The sequence below is a fragment of the Marmota marmota genome, unplaced genomic scaffold (assembly GCF_001458135.2).
Source record: "Marmota marmota marmota unplaced genomic scaffold, marMar, whole genome shotgun sequence".
NCBI lineage: Eukaryota > Metazoa > Chordata > Mammalia > Rodentia > Sciuridae > Marmota > Marmota marmota.
In genome coordinates, this window is record NW_025999926.1 from 5,570,997 (window position 1) to 5,590,056 (window position 19,060).

General features: G+C 42.6%; 1 protein-coding gene across 1 annotated transcript in view; it reads right to left on the bottom strand.

Moving 5' to 3' along the window:
- The window catches only part of Aopep (aminopeptidase O (putative)), a 309,239-nt gene that overhangs the window by 74,513 nt on the left and 215,666 nt on the right, over window positions 1–19,060 (bottom strand). The gene's annotated exons all lie outside the window — the stretch shown is intronic.

The window sequence follows — 19,060 nt, forward strand, 5'->3', positions numbered from 1 at the left end:
TCTCCCCGCCCCCGCCCCAGCCCCACGCGCCCTCTATTTTATTGTTCGTCTTGCAAATGTTTTTCTTCCTCTCCTGGGCTCCGGCCCATGCTCGCGCCGCGGCGCCCCCCACGCGTGGACAGACCCCGGGCGCGCCTGCTTCACCTATGCAGCCTTCAGACCCCGGGCCCTAGGTACCCGCAAAAGGCTTTCTCGGAGGTTGGAGCACACGAAATGCTGCCTGCTCGCAGTCAAAGGCTTTGCAGAGATGCTTCCCGCAGCCCCGCGAGGAGCCAGTACTTGCTCCTCCGGTCAGAAGCTAAGTGTCCGATAGCTTTCGTGAAGGGAAAGGAACTTTCCAAATGCACTGTTCGCGAATAGATTACAGCGCAATTAAGTAGAAGCTTTTCAGTGTTCCTCCGGGTCTGGAGGTGGCAGGTGACCTCCAGAGAGAAGCCTGGAGTGCAGAAAAACCTAGCCCCCAGTTCCGCCGGCGCATCGCGGGAGCCGCCGCGCTCTGGCTACGCTCAGCCAGCGCGGCACTGACAGCGTGGGCGCACAGCCCTGCAGCTCTAAAGTCACTGGTGGAATTAAAAGGAGCGTAATCTGTTTTCATAATTAGGGAGAAAGTTTCCACTTCGTTTACAAAAGTGTTCGCTACCCCCAAGTTTTCAGGTAACCACCAAAAGGTTTTCCATCAGTTTCAGAAGCTAGTGGGACCAGATTGCTAGTGAGAGCCGGCAGGAGAGTAGGGTCGTATTCGTTTGCTGATTTTGACCACCCTTTAAGTTTATCGCATTTCTTTAAAGAAAATCTGTCTTGCCCTCTCTTTATTGCTACTCCATCCCTCTTTCAAGATCAAAAGGTTTAGATCAAAGCCAAGATCAAACTCAGTACTTTAAATAGAAGCAACTTTGCTATGGAGTATTTTATACAAAGAGGAGCTTCTTAATGGAGACATCAGAGTGGAGAACTTCATTGTGTCTCTTCATTCCATATTCATAACTGGACTACTTAAACTTACATTAATGATGCACATTTATTTCCTAAAATAAACAACAAATCTGCTCAAGTGGAGGAATCTTCCTTAGTGTTTGTGTTTCCGGGAATACAAAAGAAAAAAAAATCTTGACTCTAGAGAGAAGTGTAAATAGATGCATTAACCATTCTGTATCATTAGTAGATAAGTGCTATGAAATGCAACCTCATTTTCAACATATTATCTAATTTTCTTATACATTTGTATACAGCCATCATATGCAATTTTTCTACTATAAAGGAAATGGACAAAATAGTTAATGCTTTGGAAATTTTGTGTGCACATACACATAAGCAGATAAAAAATTAGAAATGGAGAAGTGGATTACATGGAGCTGCTTAATTTTAAATGCAAAGAGAACTATGAACTTTCCAAGCTTCTTCTATACTACTAATTCCAGAACCAGCAGAAATCCATCCTGGCAGATGCTTCCTTTTATCCAGCATTATTTTCTTCCTTGGAAGTTCACTGCCCCTAGGAATTTTGATACGAACCACTCAATACTGATGTGCCTAACTTACACCAACCTTTTTAAAGGTTACTTTTTAGTGACTTGTAAAAAAAAAAAAAATTCAACATATAGACTATGAAGAAACAAAAACCAAGATTGTTTTTAAATTCCGTGTATCCCACTGAGTTACTGGACAGATCTTGGGAGGATGCAGTCTCCTCTCTCCCTAGCACTCAGTTCTTAGAGCATCTGTTTCTGGCATAAGCTGAACAGTGAGACTTAGTCTGTTGCTCTCCTCCTCTAGTGCCTCATTGAGTGGGAAGCAAAAGCTGGGGTCCATTCTAAGCTTCTCCCAACTTTTTCCTAGTTTGTTCTCTTGCCCCACCCCATAATATATTCTCCACAGAGAAGCCAAAATCATATTTCCAAAGGTAATTCCAATGGTTTCACTTGGCTTTATGGAGGCTGCTTTGCTTGGCTAGTTCTTTCTCATCCTCTAGTTCTGGTCTTAACAATTCTCAAAGGTCTTTCTTCACTCTCCACCCAAATTATGTTATTCTCCCATTCTTTCTAACAGCATCCTCTTTATATTCTTTTGAGTGATTGTCTTCTATAGCTATTTTGAATTTTATTTTTTATATTTATTTTATTATTTAGTTTTAAGTGGATGCAATATCTTTATTTTGCATTTATGTCGTGCTGAGGATCAAACTCCATGCCTCAAGCATGCAAGGCGAGCGCTCTACTATGGAGTCACAACCTCAGCCCATTGAATTGTATTTTTAATTAAGAAAGTATTTTTAGAGTAGTTTCAGGTATAGAGAAAAATCAAGTAAAAAAGCACAGGATTTGCATATCCACTCACCTCCACAGTTCTCCCTACTATTGACACAACGTTCATTAAGGTTGAAGAATCAGTACTGATACATTATTATTAATTAAATTCTATAGCTTTCATCAGGGTGTGTTCTTTGTTGTAGCTATTTCTTGCTAATTTATTAAATATGTATCTCCCTAACTGGACTTTAGGTTCCAGGAAGAAAGAGATCCTGTCTTTTGTTCCTGGTATTCATCCAGTTATTAAAAACAGTACCTCACATAGAACAGATGCTCAATAAACATGTTAAACAAGAATGGAAGTATAAAGGAACAAATGAAGGAATAGCACATGAAATTTCATGGGGGAGGAGTTTTGAGATGAAGATTTCTCTAACTTCTGTTTATTTCATCACTAAAATATCTTAATTTGAGCTGAACACAGTGGCACACATCTATAATCCCAGTGATTTGGAAGCTAAGTCAAGAGAATTACAACTTCAAGGCCAGCCTTAGCAACTTAGTGAGGCACAGTCTCAAAATAAAAAGGGCTGGGGATATAGCTCAGTGGTAGAGCACTCCTGGGTTCAATTCCCAGGGTAGCAACTAAAATAAAATGCCTTTTTGTAAAGAGCATAGAATTGTGAATTTTAAGAAAGACATCAATTACAGTGCCAAAGTATTTCTAAAATGACTTTAAAAACCTAAAAATAAAAAATGACAAAGGTTCTCAAATGTTAATCACTTAAAAACTGCATTACAGAATCGTGCTGGGAGCTGAATTTAATCTAGAAAAAAAAAAAAAAAACATTGCATGACACTGGAAAAATATTTGTATCAAACCTGAATGTATTTTCTTGTTGTCTACCTAAATCTCTCTGTTCTGGTATTTACACCAATGATGGCAGGCTGTGGAGAAACTGGAGAAAGACACTTTCAAAAACCGGAATTCTATAGTGGGGGATGGATAGTCTACTACCTATCTTTCAGAATGTGGTGAAAGCACTTTAAAACAGATGTTCTCTATTTGAATTATATCTTTTAAAATGCCTCAGCTAGTAGAGAGGCAAGTTTAGAAAGGAAGTTGTTTCAAGAAACTTTCTTGTGAAAGCAGTTTATAAAAGCTGAAGACAATTTCAGAGGCTGGAAGAAATGCCACTGCTTTAAAATAAAAGCATCCCTTAATGTGGCAGTGGAGACTGCCCTAGAGGGAAAGCCTTTTTCAGTTTTCTTTTCTTTTTTCCTTCTTCTCTTTTTTTTTTTTTTTTTTAAGTAGAAGAGGAAGTTACTCCTTTCACTGGAAGAAGACAGTGATACCCATTTCATACTGCTAATGAGGTCGCTGCTCTCTTCCTGCTCCTGAAGGAGGCACAGCCAGCAGCAGGAGAAGGCGCCTTCCTAGGCCCCGGAAGGCCTACAGGGCGAGCAAGTGGAGCCCTCTAATTACCCCACACAGCTCAGATGGTAAATTACACTCCTTTGGGCAAAGCACAGGGCAAACTATCCACTGAAAGAAGCCAAAGTACCTTTGAATACCAAACAAGGTAGAGGGTTTCAGAAGCTTCTGTGGGTTTCTGAAGGGCTCTACTGCCAACATATATTCAAGGTTAATTACAAAGTAGGAGTCTGCACAGGACTGGAAATAAAATCAAGGTAGATTAAGCTATAGTAATAACAAGTAAGGATTAGGAGTAGTTATCAAATGTTTATGCTTTTAAATTTGGTTCTGTTGTTTTCAAATGTGATATTCCTTTATGTTGGCTTGTGGTTGATTCTGGAAGAATTATACATAATTTATATTACTGCTTATTTTGTCCATGTTAGAAAGAAGGCCTCGTTTCTTTCTGAAAAGAATTTTGGCCCTGCCACATGGACCTCTCAGTGGAAGTCCTTATAAAGTATATTTTTTAAAAAAGGAAATCAGTCCCTTGCTGGGCCTAGCAACTGCTGAACCAGTGGCTGTGCAGGGAGCCAGCTCACAGAACTTCTCCCTCTCTGACCACAGCCCTGATCTCACTGTTGCTCAAAGGCTTTTGCAGAGCCTGACTGAGGGGAACACATTTCAAACGCTCAGCTCTTCATTCTCTCCCCACTTCAGTTCTGGGAATGAAATGCATGGCTCTGCACACACCAGGCAAGTGCTCACCACGGAGCGCATCCCAACCTCAAGTTCTTGCATTATTCCACCCTCTTTGTGAATCTGATGAAGGTTACATGCTATCAGCTCCCTAGGGGGGAAAATACACCTTTATCACTTGCACACGCATACACAAACACACACAGAATTTTCAGGACATTGGCAGATTCATTGACACCCTAACTCCTCTCCTGGATACTAAAAATCCGCTCCTGGATTGAAACAGACCACCATAAAGCTGACCCTGGACTTCGTCTTTCAGGTACTTTGTGAAAGTTCTCTTATCACATTTAGTTCTGGGAAGAAGCCATCAACCTTTATTGAGGTGCATTATAAGAAATAGCCCCATAAAACCCATCTCAGTGTTTACTGGAAGGGCGGGTTTAGAGGGCTGTTTATTACATTAGATGGTGATTTTCTGTGAGGGCCACAGCAAAACCTTCTCCCTGGATTCACATCAGGAATAGTGGGGCTGAGGCAATTGGTTTATTTTGACCTCACCAACATTGCAATTTATCCCTTCCCCTCTTCTAGAAAGCAAGGTGCTCCTGGGACCCTGCTTCAGCCAGGCTGGAACTTCAGTATGTACTTACTATGCACTTAGTTAATTCTTGGCCTCATCCCATTTTCCTACCATTATTTTCAAGTCACTTTACTTATTTTAATTTATTTCTCTCATGCTACACTTGTCTGCTTTGGATGTTGCCTTAAGTTCACTTTGGACAAGGAGGAGTTTGAATAGTGTTCTGGGCTTATTGTTATTTTTTCTTTAATTTCCCGTTTCTTTTTGGAGGGGAGAAAGTGGGGATCAGGAAAGATTTTATGGTTCTAAATTTCCCTCCATTAACAACATTTGGAAGTAAAGTATGTAAGTTAAGGTTACATGATTGTACTCTTTAAAAAATTTAAGGAAAAAACTATTTAAAAAATTTTGAAAACCATAATACTATACAAACATCACACAGGACTATTAAAAATGTAAACCAACCAAATATTTTATCCCTTTTGATATCAAAACCCAAGGAAAGAACTTAGATTGCAGGAAGAATGTAAATCAGACATAGAGACAGGGCGTTCCCTTAACCAATGCAGTGCAGACCCCACTGCAGAACAGCAGCAGAGCTGGCGAACACAATGAGGCTTGGACACCACCCCTGACCTCAGCAAACCGCAGGGTGAGGCAGTACCTCGGCCTGGTATATGGGATGTGTGGACAGCTCAGGCTTAGACATGTGTTAGCTGTGTGTCCACTCTAAGCCTCCTTTCTCATAGAGGTGTGAAGATCAGATGACATAGGTAATGTGCTTAGGACAGAAATCAGTGACGTATCAAGTTCTAGACTTTTAAAATTAAGAAGCAATTTAACATTACTAGAAGCTAGAGGAAGTGACTTTAGGACAAAATGATACTGAAGCTCCATACACTTCAGAGATCACAGAATCTTAGAACTGGTAGAAAGAACGAGAACAGCCAGGCTCTGTGCAGAGGGGAAACTTCACCGGGTGCATCCGCATACAGCTCTTCTACCTGTGCCTCACACAGCACCATCTTAAGGATGGAGAAGCTGAGTGTCAGGGAATTTCATTGCTTGGCCCTCAGATATCCTCAGATTGGAAATGTAGTGCTCTTTCTACTCCATGGACTACTAATATGGACTGTCACTTTAAAACATTTATTATGTGATCAGAGCAAGCTTGGCTCAAAACAGCCCACAAAATACAATCCCATACCATAAAAGTCTCCTGAAAGAGATAATTTAGAAAACAGATAATAGCATATTGCCTTAAACACCTGTATGACTGCTGTTCTTTACAGGACTTTGATATTCATGGCATTACAACCTTAGAGAATTTTCACAGGTAAAATGTAACATTATGTAGGGTTGGCTTGTAGATCTGGGGTTCCCAGCCTGACTTATTGGAATCACTGTGGTGGCGGGGGAGGGGGGCTTACAAATCCCAAGGCGCCCAGGTGACCAGGCAGATTCCCATCTCTGGGAGTGGGACCAGGCACCAGCCATTTCTAAGACTATAGAGAACCACTGGTCCAGACTGTCTCAGTGATGCTCTAATAGGTTACTATAAAGACAATTCAAAGTCAGTGACACACAGGATGACACTATACCATACTCTATGATGATAAATCCCTTTAGGTAGATGTGGACACAATCCTGGGCATGATGGGCTGTGGGCCAACCCAAGTAGCTTTCCTCAACAAGATCCTTCCAGTACACACAAAGACTAAAAAGGAAGTGAAAGGTTTCTACGTTCTATCCAAAAGGGATGCAAGAAGGAAAGGATATTTGACTTTTTAGTGATTGTTTTTCTAGGTGCATTGTTGATTCAGTTCTGGATCCTGAGTAGAAAGACTTTAGATGGGACCTGATTTTAGCACTGGTCGGCAATACTGTCAATATGAAGTAGTACTAACAATATTCTAATTATGTGATGGCTGCCACCCATCCCTCCAGACAAACATTTTGCATTTGAAGGGCTGCTGGATAGAATTAGAGGAGAGCAGCTGGGCCTGGTGGTGCACACCTGTAATCCCAACAACAAGGGAGGCCAAGTTCAAGCAACACAGGCCCTGACTCAAGATAAAAAAAAAATAATAATAACAAAGGGTTGGAGGTGCAGCTCAGTGCTACATCATCTGTGGGTTCAATCTCTAGTACTGCATGTATACAGGCACACACAGGGAGTAAGGGAACAGCATGTGCCCATGGAAAAGACCCCTGCAGTGTGCCAGCAGCACTGGGGCAACCCGGGCCGATTTCTAGAACGTCCACCAGCCTGCCCTAGTCAACTGGGCTCCTGTGTCTAGGAAAGATGTGCACAGACATGGGAGCCAGCAGAAGAATCATTCTGATAAAGTGTCTTCTGAAGGGATAGTCGTTAATTAGGCATAAAAACACAGCATATACTGATTATTTCACTAGCTTGAAAGCAAACACAAGTGTCTAGGTACCTCCCCATTATTCCCTAAGATGGAGGGAGTATGGTATCTAGAGGTGTGTACACATGGACTCCACGGTGCCTTTGAAGGAGGAGGTGTGTGGCTTTAGCATGACTATTTGTAAGAGCTGTGGCCCTCAGTCCCAATAGCTTGTCATCTGGCCTCCAAAAGAAATTCCATGAAGTCAAAATATACAAACAAGGGGAAGGGGCCTGACTCCTACTCCCTGTATCAAGAAGTAAAAGCACACACGCACGCGCGCACACACACACACACAGTAGGGAAAGTAAAATTCACCACATTTTGGAGGTGGGGCAACTGTCCCAAGTACAAATAATCTGAGGAAAAGCCATTTTCCACAATGTTTGTTCACCAAACTCTTAGCTCCCTACAAGGAGGTGTTCTAGGAAAACAATGGGAGGGGTCAGAATTAATTTGGCTGCTAATCTCTTTCCTTTTCATAGGATGTTTTCTCCAGCAGTGGATTAAATCAACGTTTAAGGCCCCAGCTGTGTCCATATTAGGAAAGCCCTGGCTCAAGTCTCCGAGGAAAAAGGACCTGCCCCCCGCCCTTTGCTCTGCTCCCACCCACCTCATGTGGAGGTGGGAGAGTGGGAGCTGGGGAATGTGAACTTGATCCAGCATTGATCAGTCAAGCAGCAAACGCTCATTGTTCTTTAGATACCAAACATAACTCCTTTGTCCTAGGGATAAAGCCAGCCACTATGCACGTAAGGACCTTTGTGCTCACCAGTATGATAGATGGAAAGGAGATGCAAGGAACATTAGAGTTTTATTAACATCAAAAATACCTCCTCATTGTCAAGATTGAAGAACCCATCAGTTAATTTATATTTATGTTAATATTAGGTATATTAAACTCTCTTAAATCTAACTATCTTCTACAATTTCTTGTTTTAGTTTTTCAGCACTGGGGATGGAACCCAGAGCCTCATACATGCTAGGCAAGTGCTCCACCACTGAGCCATGCCCCAGCCCTGTTTTCATAATTAGACATTTAATTTACAGTGCACATATTAAGGTCTGCTTTAGCTTTGCCTTTACATGAACCTTTCTTATCTTCACTGCCTGGTTTTCTGAGGTTCAAGGTCACTGGAATGCAGGCTAAGAATCAAATAAGTCCATCCTCCAAATATGGCTTCCCCGGTGTTATGGGAAATATGCCACAGAGAACTTAGACCTCAGCCCCCTCTGTCCTTGCTGTGAGGAAATTATGCAGCCGGGCACACAGGTCACACAACTGAGCCAAGGAGATGGATGCACCCCAGGGTGAGGAGGGGTAGGAGGACTCACAGCGCAAGAAGCAGGAGGCAGAATGCGAAATGGGAATCCCCTCTTCTCCTCACAGACAAAAGCCTGTCTTGTATTTTGAACCTGAGTAAACTTTCAAAGGTCTCAAAATAACCGAATTGTGGCATCATCATAAAAAGCCTGACCTGACAACCACACAGTCTTTAAGCCCTGGGGTGGCGCCTGTGGAGACATGGCCCATCTGAGGCGCTGCAAGCAAGCACTGCCCCCAGAACAAGTGGTGGACTCCAGGAAGTAAGCTCTCTTTTTCATGTGCCTCATTATAAAGGAGAATTAATAATTTTATTTCTGGTCCTGCGTCACTCACAATAATAAGCCAACCATTGTTACAAAACCATCATAACATGAAATGTGATATTTCTACATTGCTCTATGAATGTACCAGCAGGACCAGGAGTGAGATGTGAAAACATATGCAACCTACCCCTGTAGAATGAACCTGGGCTTCTAAGTTGGACAACATTTGATTTTCAGTTTCCTCCTCTATAAAGCTGGCATGATAATCATGTTCATCGTGTGGAGCTGTGAATAGGAGGGGTAAATAACTTAGGCATACTACACTTAGCGGAGCGTCTACTCACAAACCTGGTAAGCTTTTTTCCATTCTGGACATTCAAGTATGTAAAAAGAGATACGAGTGGAGGAGGGAAATACAATTTTAGGGAGTCAAAAACCTATATATTTGTTTCCTTCATCTGCAGCTTCTTGAAGCATTTATGCAAAACCCAGGCAGATGCCTTTCAATCACAAAATCAATGACAGTGACTAAAAAACTAGAGTGTGAGGAGAAACGACAGTGAGACTTCTGGAGAAATGGACTTTGTGAAAAACACAATCAAGAAGAGTCTTAGTGGGGCTGGGGATGTGGCTCAAGCGGTAGTGCGCTCGCCTGGCATGCATGCGGCCCGGGTTCGATCCTCGGCACCACATACAAACAAAGATGTTGTGTCTGCCGAAAACTAAAAAATAAATATTAAAAAAAAAAGAAGAGTCTTAAAAAGAAACGCATCTTTGCTGGGCTGTGTGGAGTAAGAAGAACAACTCCATGCACCACTGAGGGAAAAGGAAGGGAGGAGAGAGGAAACTCGAGATGAGTACTTGGAGAAAAGGCAGGCAAAGCCCCCTGACGTGGGAGCCATGTCCTGGTCCCAGGCATGGAGTTACTCCAGCCGAATCCCATTATCACGGGTTGCCCTGGAGTCTTGGTACCAAATTCTTATATACTGACTTTGGCCTCCCCTCCATGCATTTTCATGCCAATAAAGTTGCTGAAATTAAAGAAGAATTGAATTGTGAAGCTTTTTGGCATAAATAATGTCATATTGTAAAGTCAGGGCTAATAACAACCAGGATGCCCTTAACGCACTTAAGAAAAACCATCTGATATATGTATCCCTCAATGTGGTTTGAAATTTCCTTTGGCCTACAAAGGAAAATATTTTTAGCACATAGCACACTTTGTAACAGACATATAAATGCACTGAAAATATAATTTTAGGAAAGCATCTGGGTTTAATCATCCCAACTCCAAATAGGTCCTACTTTCTCAATATAAGAAACACTACAACACTTTGCTATAAAATATGCAGCAATCACTGTGACATTTTCTCATAAACATTTCATTACTGGTCCTGTTTGTTTGTTTAGTTTTTTTATGCAGTAAATACTGATTTAAATATAAAGCAACATAAAAATGAGGTTTCTTCTGAAGCATTCGGACCCCATGTCTTCCTATGCTTCAAACAGCAGCCAGTGCTCACTAGACCTTCTCCCAAAGGATATTTAGGCAACAGGCATAAATGAATATTTTATTTGCTTATCTCAAAATGTATCTTAGAAATAACAGTTGCCACTTTCCACGGAAAAAAATGACCTGCAGTTTGACTGATCTGCAGGAATTTTGAGACGAATTAGCCCAGGAAAAGTTTTCTCATCTGTTGGCTCAATAGGTTAATATCTGTGAATAACTGATCTGAATCAGTGAGCAGCCAGTGTCAATGCTCTTGCACACCAATTGTCACTTCAGATCCCCTCACCCTCATAACTTTTCGAGTAGGAATTTTCCAGTGGAAGAAGAAGGACAGAAACCAGGTTTCTCTATAAGTTTGTAAAACAACATGAGGATAAGACATAAAGTTATCCCAACACTACCCAATCTAAGAATGAGCTTTAAATATGAAGCCAATTCAAGATGCCAGAGATGGAAAGGAAGACACAAAAATTAAAGGCTTTTCCTCTCAATGGACTCAGAGTGGTACCTGGGCAAGGCTCAGAGGAGGTGCCCTTCCCCTAGGCCAGTGCACCTCATTCCCCTAAAAAGCAAAACAAAGTGGTCTCAGAGAAGGTGAGCAGCTTGCTCAAGGCACACTGTCCAGTGGCAAAAAAGCTGACTCCAGAGCTATATTTAATGTATTAGTCACCTTCTCCCTCCAATATAGGGTTAGCTGTGCTAAACAACCTTCACTGTAATGTGCTCTGGGAAGACATCAAATGGGATATAACACAACTGACTCTCTTCCTGCACCCAAACTCCACGCTTATTTGTTAACCATGACTTGAGTTGGGGGTTTGCTTTTCAAAGCAAAAAAAGAGGATACAAAAATCATCCCTCTAGTGTATTAGCAGACACATAAAGACACTTTTTGTTTGGCAATTTGCTTTTTCTCATTTATTTTGGTGAGCTGGTATTTATTATCTAATTTAGTTTCCATCTCATAGGAGGACTGCCTGTATCTTTCCAAAGACAAAGACCTAAGCTGCTCTCTACCAACACTCAATTCACTCACACCAAGAACACACCAGCATTCTCATGCAGTGAATATGAACATTTCTTATGCAAGATACTCAGTCCAGGCACACAGGGCCTCCTTTAGAAAGGGCTAGTGGAAGAAGGGTGTGTGTACCTATCTATGGCACCTAGGATGTGAGATCTGCATTCTGCATCCACGAAAGAAAAGGGAAAAACAGTTTCAGGGGGAAAAAAAGCAGTCATTTATTACATTTCAAATCATCACTGCCTGGGGCCCTCTGCGATTCCTTTATTAACTATTCACAGATCTTTGTGAAGACTAAGGCAAAGACTGGATCAGCTGAGTTGGATTAAGCTCTACTAAAAATACAAAAGACCTCATCCATGGGCTGAGACCTGAGATTCCTGGATTTGAGCTTGGCTCTGCCACTAACTAGAGCTCTGAGCTTGGGCAGGTGATGGCAGCTCTCATGGGCTCATCTTCCCATGGTGGAAAATGACACATTGTTCAGGCCTTGTCCCCAGCCTGAGGTTCTAAAGAAGCCTGAAAGTCAAGCAAGACCAGAAAAGACCAGCCACACCCAAGAGTATTAAGCCACACAGACATCCACTGCACCTCTACCTGGTACTGTATCATGGTCTCCACAGAAGAGAAGGAGGAAGAGCAGCACTGGGCTTTTCAGCAGCCCCTGTTGCTGAGGACTCTCCTTAACAGCAGGGTGCTCTGGTGGCAGGAGCTAGTACAGGTCTCTGTGAGCACTGTGGAAGGCCATTGTGAGAGCCACTGCTGCAAAGGCCCAGATGCCAATATTAGCTCAGAATGTGCAATGTCACACAGCCAAAGACCTGAGCAGGTGTATACACCCATGTATATAACCCACTGAGCTGTTGCTCCTCAGGTCGGAGATAGGAATAATATGAACATTAAATTATCTGTTGGGTGCTTTGTTTTGCTATTTGGTGGAACTAGGAATTAAACCCAGGGCCTTTCACATGCTAGACAAGTACTTCAATACTGAGCCACAGTCTCAGCACTTTTTATTTTATTTTGAGATGGTCTCACTAAGTTGCCCAGGCTGACCTTGAACTTGTGATCCTCCTGTCTCAGCCTCTGGGATTCCAGCATGCCTGGCCTAAAACCATCTGTTTTAATGAAGACTCTGCCAGAGTACGTCCTCAGCCTGATGAAGAGAGGATGGGGTAGTTCTTCTTAACAAGCAGAATCAATTTTTTCCACTGACTGAAGTTTATGATCTGAAGCAGATATCTTTGTCCTAATTCTTTGAGTTTATATGGCTCCTTCCTTCTCAAGAACTCTCTAGATGAAATAAAGCATCACTACAGCGAAATCCTACTAAGTGGTAGTGCTCAACTGCAAGAGATGTAGTAGTCTTTCCTTAAGTGAATCTCTCTGGTGCACAGTATTTACAAGCCTGAAAAACAGGTAATGCTCATATGTTCAAACACAGCCACCAGACTGCACCTTGAGGACAGTGACATGGCTCACTTACACAATGAGCTGGCTGATGGTGACTGAGTTGGAGCTTAAAAGCTGAGCCGGCAAGTTTTTTGTTTTCTTAGAGACTTAGCCTCCTGCTGAACAAGGCAGATGCAGGAAAGTCAACCTCTCCCACAATCCCGCCCAGTCTCCAACTCTGGGGCAGATTCCTCTTGTGCATTACAGAATCATGATTGGTTTGCAGATGCCCCACAGATCCTGAGCTCATGGCAGGGCATGTGCCCTCTCAGCTCTGTACATGCAATGCTTGGCATATTCCTTCAACAGATAAACTAAACCTCAAAGCCAAGTATTTGAACCAATCAGGAAGAGTATACAATTGAAGGATTCTAAGAGTTTAGAGTGTACTTGGAAGACAAACTTCTGACAGCGTATATCCTGGAATATAACACAATTATAGAGCTCATCAACCAGTCTCAGCTATAACTATGCAGATTCTGCTTTGTAGGTAAGGAGTGACAGCCTGAGATCTATAACTTTAAATGGGCTCTTGGACGCTGCTGATATCCAGACCCCTCAGAGCGTCTCTAACCCAAGTCAGACCCATACTTTTTGCAAGAACCCTGCTCTAACTCTTTCTTGAAACCCATAGGCACACAAACCACTGCCAACTGTCTCCATGAAATGGACTGAGCCAAACAGTGTTTTCAAAGCTAGCGGCTCCTGCTTCCTTTTCCTTCTGGTTCAAAGGGCAGAACAAATTTTTCCTTAGTCCACCAAACAAGTATATTTGATTTCTGTCCATAGTATCACATGCCTGAAAGTGTCTGTGTCCAACTGGGCCTGTTCAGAATTCTCATTCTTTTTTTTTTAATATTTTTTTAGTTGAACACAATATCTTTATTTTATTTAATTTTATGTGATGCTGAGGTTCGAACCCAGCGTCTCACCCACACTAGGTGAACACTCTACCACTGAGCCACAACCCCAGCCCTGCAGAATTTTCATTCTTTTTAAAGGAAAAAGTTTTCAAATGCTCTTTATCTAAATCAAGGAAGCCACCCTCATATGACTTTCTCTGAGCTCACTTTAAAAATACATGTCCAGGAGTGAGGGTGAGTAGCTCGGTGATAAAGCACGTTCCTAGCATGCGCAAGGCCCTGGGTTTAATCCCCAGCACCACACACACACCTCCAATGTGAGCTACTAAAGGTCACGGCTGGGCCCCCCCCACCTTCCCCAGGGTGCTCCCCTGTCACTGGCAGGGGGTGGGCACACCGTCTGCAGTATGGCACGTTGGGCTTGTTTCATGTGGCTTCACACTTTCTCCTTTGAGGGCACCTGTAGGATAGATGACCCCCAGCTCCCTGCACCTGCTCTCTGACAGATGCCACTGGCCATCTGCACTGGCCATCTAGTCAGTGCTGTTTTTTAAAATGGATCCAAGTATATGAATAGCTCTGGACAAGAAAATTCAAAGTTGAAAACCAAGGAGTAAAAAGTCAGTCTAACTCTTTCTCTCTGTCGGGACACCTCCACCCTTCCCGAAGCGGAAAAGCTGGACCTTCTGCCCAGGGAGCTGTCTGCCAGGGAAGGCTGCTGGGCCACCTAACCCCATTAGCAAGCTGCAGCTCCAGTTGGTCACTTCTTCTAGAGCCTGAAGAAGTGGCTCTGGAATGTTGCGGGCACTCTCTAGGACCACCACATTCAAGTTGATAGGCACTCCGGCTATGTCACCTTAGCAAGCAGCCCCCTCTGGGACCTTGCTTTCCATGTAGAACAAGAAACCATAAACTTGCTCCTAACAAGAAGGACAGAAAGGGAGAAGATCGCTTCTCTAAATAGTGATCAAAACTCATTCACTTGCTGGATTTCTTCCTCCCTGTTTTAAAAATGCAGTCACCCTCCTAGATCTTCAGGGGTAGATGGCCTTGGTTTGAGTGCTGTAGGGAACAGGTGTTGGGAGGGACCTGAGAGTGAGGCTGCTGGGAGGGGCTCTTCCCCACTGCTCCAGCTGCGAAAGCTCCTCCCACGGTTCACTCAGCCCCCCCCACCCCCATCACGGAGACTTGACTGCCTGATGTGGCTCAAACTGTTTTCTAGCACCAAACATGGATTATGCGGCCCTCCCTGCGGATGATGGCCTTCTCCCCAGTATCTCCCTGCCCACACTCTTATCTGCCCTGAAAGAATAGCTTCAAATGACACCTCAATTATTCTTCCACAATGGAAATGACCTGTTTTTTCTGAATTCTAAAAGTTGTTTTTTGTTTGTTTGTTTTGGGTTTTTTTTTTTTTTCCCCTTAGAAGAGGTCAATATATCTGGACAATATTGAATCAGATGCCCCAATAAACAACAGCCAGCATGGACCTTCTGTGATTTGGTTCTCTATGGGACAATGGACCCTTCCTACATTTCTCATGTATCACCAGACATGACGCTTAGTTTTTTGATTTGTTTTGTTTTTGGTACCAGGGATTGACCTCAGGGGCACTCGACCACTGAGTCACATCCCCAGCCCTATTTTATATTTTATTTAGACACAGGGTCTCACTGAGTTGCTTAGTGCCTCGCTTTTGCTGAGGCTGGCTTTGAACTCATGATCCTCCTGCCTCCGCCTCCCTAAGCACTGGGATTACAGGCATGCTCCACTGTGCCTAGTGATGTTTAGTTTTTGTGGACTGGATAAATAACATCACTTGGGTTCCAAAAATCTGTCTGAAGCATATTTCTCTATAGAGGAATAAAATAAAGCAAGGTTGTCTTGAGTGAATTTTATAGGCCATTTTAAAGGAATTCACTAGAAATAGTGAATAAAGCACGTGCCTAGCATGTACAAAGCCCTGGGTTTAGTCAGAAAAATAGAAAAAAGGGACTAAGCATTGGTATGGACTAAACTGTGTCCCTTCATATGTTTAAGTCCTAGCCTTTAGTACCTCAGAATGTGAATATATTAGAAACAAACCCATTAAGGTAAAATAAAGTCATATGTGTGGTCCCTAATCCAATATAACTAGGGACCTTATAAAAAGAGATAACGATAGAAATATTGGACACACAAAAAGACCCTGGGAGAACACAGTGAGAAAGTGACCATGTATCTGCAAGCTATGGAGTCAGTCTTAGGATAAAGCAAACCTGCCACCACCTTGATCTTGGACTTGCAGTCTTCAGAATCATGAAGAACAAATCTGTATTAAGTCACTCATTCAGTTACAGCATTCAGTTATGCCAGCCCCAGCAAACTAATGTGAACACTGAGCCCCAGGGGCCTCAAATAAGGGAAGAGAAGCTCACAATGAAAGCATTTTGATAAACTCTCTTGCACCCCAGTTGAGCAGTCCAGCACCTGGAAGAGCCTGTTAAGGGCCAGGCACTCTGAGGAACTGTAAGTGACTGTAGAGCCTCAGAGCTTTGGATGCTGCCCTACATGAGGCCAGAGACCTATTCAACTTATCTCTCAGGATCCTCAACAAGATGTTCAGTCACTTAGAAAATGTGAGTTAAGCTACTGAACAAAAATGACAATGAAATTATCAAGAGCCCCCAGAGTGTACCACAGTATGGCAAGTACTGTCGCAAAGAACCAGTGCATATAATTTGAAAATTACACTTTCTCTGGAATTTGAAAAATAACCAGTCTCGGTATCCTTGACTGACCATTAAGTGCAGCATTCTTATGAGACACCATGGAGATTAAGAATTATGTTGATAGTATTACATAATATGTGTAAAGGAAGCCTACAAATTATTCTCCTAATGAGCTAGCTGTTTTTCTCTATGCTAAAGAGCGTATCCTGGGCTACAATGACACAAAGGCTCCTGCATGAGGTCTTATCGAGTTTCCTCAATTCTGGTGACTGCAGCATTTTTCTTATAAGACAACATTTTTTATCATTTGCTTGTGTGGCCTTTGGCAGGTATTTGCTTGGGAAGAGGTGGCATTTTCCCAAGATGACAAAATAATGTGTGGTTCTAAATTCTAGGATCCAAGAACAAGCCTGGGAACTTGAGCTGATTCCTGCCTGTTTCTGGGGCACACCATGTTGTGGGCCATCAGCCATCTTCTCTCCTTCCTGCTGCCACTGCTGCCAATGATTGCTCCAAAGAGATGGAGGCACAGAAGGGTCCTGAGGTGCACCCAGGCGGGGGTGCCGCTGTGTTCAGACCTCAACACACAAGTCCACCGGCAGTTGAAACTGGGACTACAGCCAGGCTGGGAATTCCTTCATGCCCCTTGAACGCCTGTTGTGAACACGACACTCTGTCACTTTACCTACGGGTGGGACTCATTCCTGCTGTCATGGCAAACCAAGGCCATCTGTGGATTAGCCGGCTGTCTTTACTCACATGATTCACAAAAATACAGATGCCTTCAATCATATTGATGCTGTGGGTGATGATAAGGCATTATGCACTCAGATTTTAATGCAATCAACAGCCTTTAAAACAGGCCACAGCTATCATCTTAAATGTTCTAGTCGCCACATTTAAAAAATGTAATAAATAACAGGTAAAATTAATTTAATAATATGGTTTATTGGGTATACAGTTGTCTCACAGTGTATGTGGAGGATTGGCACCAGGAAACTCCCAGATACCAAAATCTGATCCTCAAGTCCCTTAGATGAAAGGGTGTAGCAACTGTATCACATCTACACCCATCCTTCAGACACCTCCAGATGACCTGTGATACCTAATACAATGTAAATGCAATGGAAACGGTTGTTTTACAGTACTGTTTAGAGAATAATAAGAAAAAAAGCCTATGCCAGGTGTGGCGGTGCACATCTGTAATTCCAGCAGCTCAGGGGGCTGAGACAGGGGGATCCCAAGTTCAAGGTCAGCTTTAGCAATTTAGCAAGGCCCTACGCAACACAGTGAGACCCTGTCTCAAAAATAAAAATATTAAAAGGGCTGGGGATATGGCTCAGTAATTGAGTGCTCTGGGTTCAATCCCTGATACTAAAAGGGAAAAAAAATCTGTAAATGTTCAATACAGAAGCAATTAAAAAAAATATTTTTGATCCATAGTTGAATCTATGGATGTGGAACTTGCAGGTACGGAGGCCAACTGTATGTGTGTTGGGTTGCAAAACACACAAAACACCAATTCAACATGCAATGATATTTTTTAAAACATGAAATAGCTTTCTTTCATTTTTTTGTACAAAGTATTCTATGTATGAATTTTAACATTCCATCTCAATTCAGATTCTAAATCTTAATCAGAAATCCTTGGTTTCTCTTCATATTTCATAAGATCTATAGTTGAAAAAGTAGATTTTTTTCAATATCTACGTTGTTCGAAACAATAACAGATTTATTGGATTTTTAAACAAATCTAATAAAGATTAAATTAAAATCCAGCTCCTCAGGTGCACCAGGTACACTTCCAGGGCTTGACAGCCACATGAAGCTGGTAGCTGCTGTCCTGGACTGTGATCCCCGGGTACTACTACGTGCCATGGCCATGGCAGGGAAGTGTCACCTCAGGAACTGCAAAGACAAGCCAGGTATCACCTGCTTCTGGGGCTGAGAGGGATGGTGTGAGACACACGCACACTAGCAAGAGTGTGAGACAGCTTGTGCTGCACACTAATGCAGAGAGAGGGAGACGTTCCAAGGAGAGAAGAGCACGGAAAAGAGGCTAGTGGTGAAGTTTACAAATATTTGCAGACTGATAGTTCTGGTTGAGCATATACCTGGAATGGTGGAAATAAGGTTTAAAAAGGTAGTTTGGGGCAATACTGTGGACAGCATCCATCAATAGGCCAAAGAGCATTCTAAGCACATTGTCAATGGGGAGGAAGTTTCTGGTGAGAGTGGGTTTGAGCTGTTTTGGAAGCCTCACTTGGCATTCTGTGGATGATGCATGGAAAGGGGAAGAACTTGGTGGCTAAAAGACCAGTCAGCCACTACACTAGGCCAAGCAAAACATGTCGAGAAAATGGTGGAGGTGCTAGGAGAGGAAAGGGGAAAATATGATCAAATATGTACTTAAGGATCTCTGGACTGGCAATGAAGGGAGGAAATCTAAGAAGGGTGGAGGAGTCTGATTTTTTTTTTTTTTTAACTCAGGTTGCGTCTTAATTCTTCTTCTTCTTCTTTTTACCTTTATTTATTTTTATGTGGTGCTGAG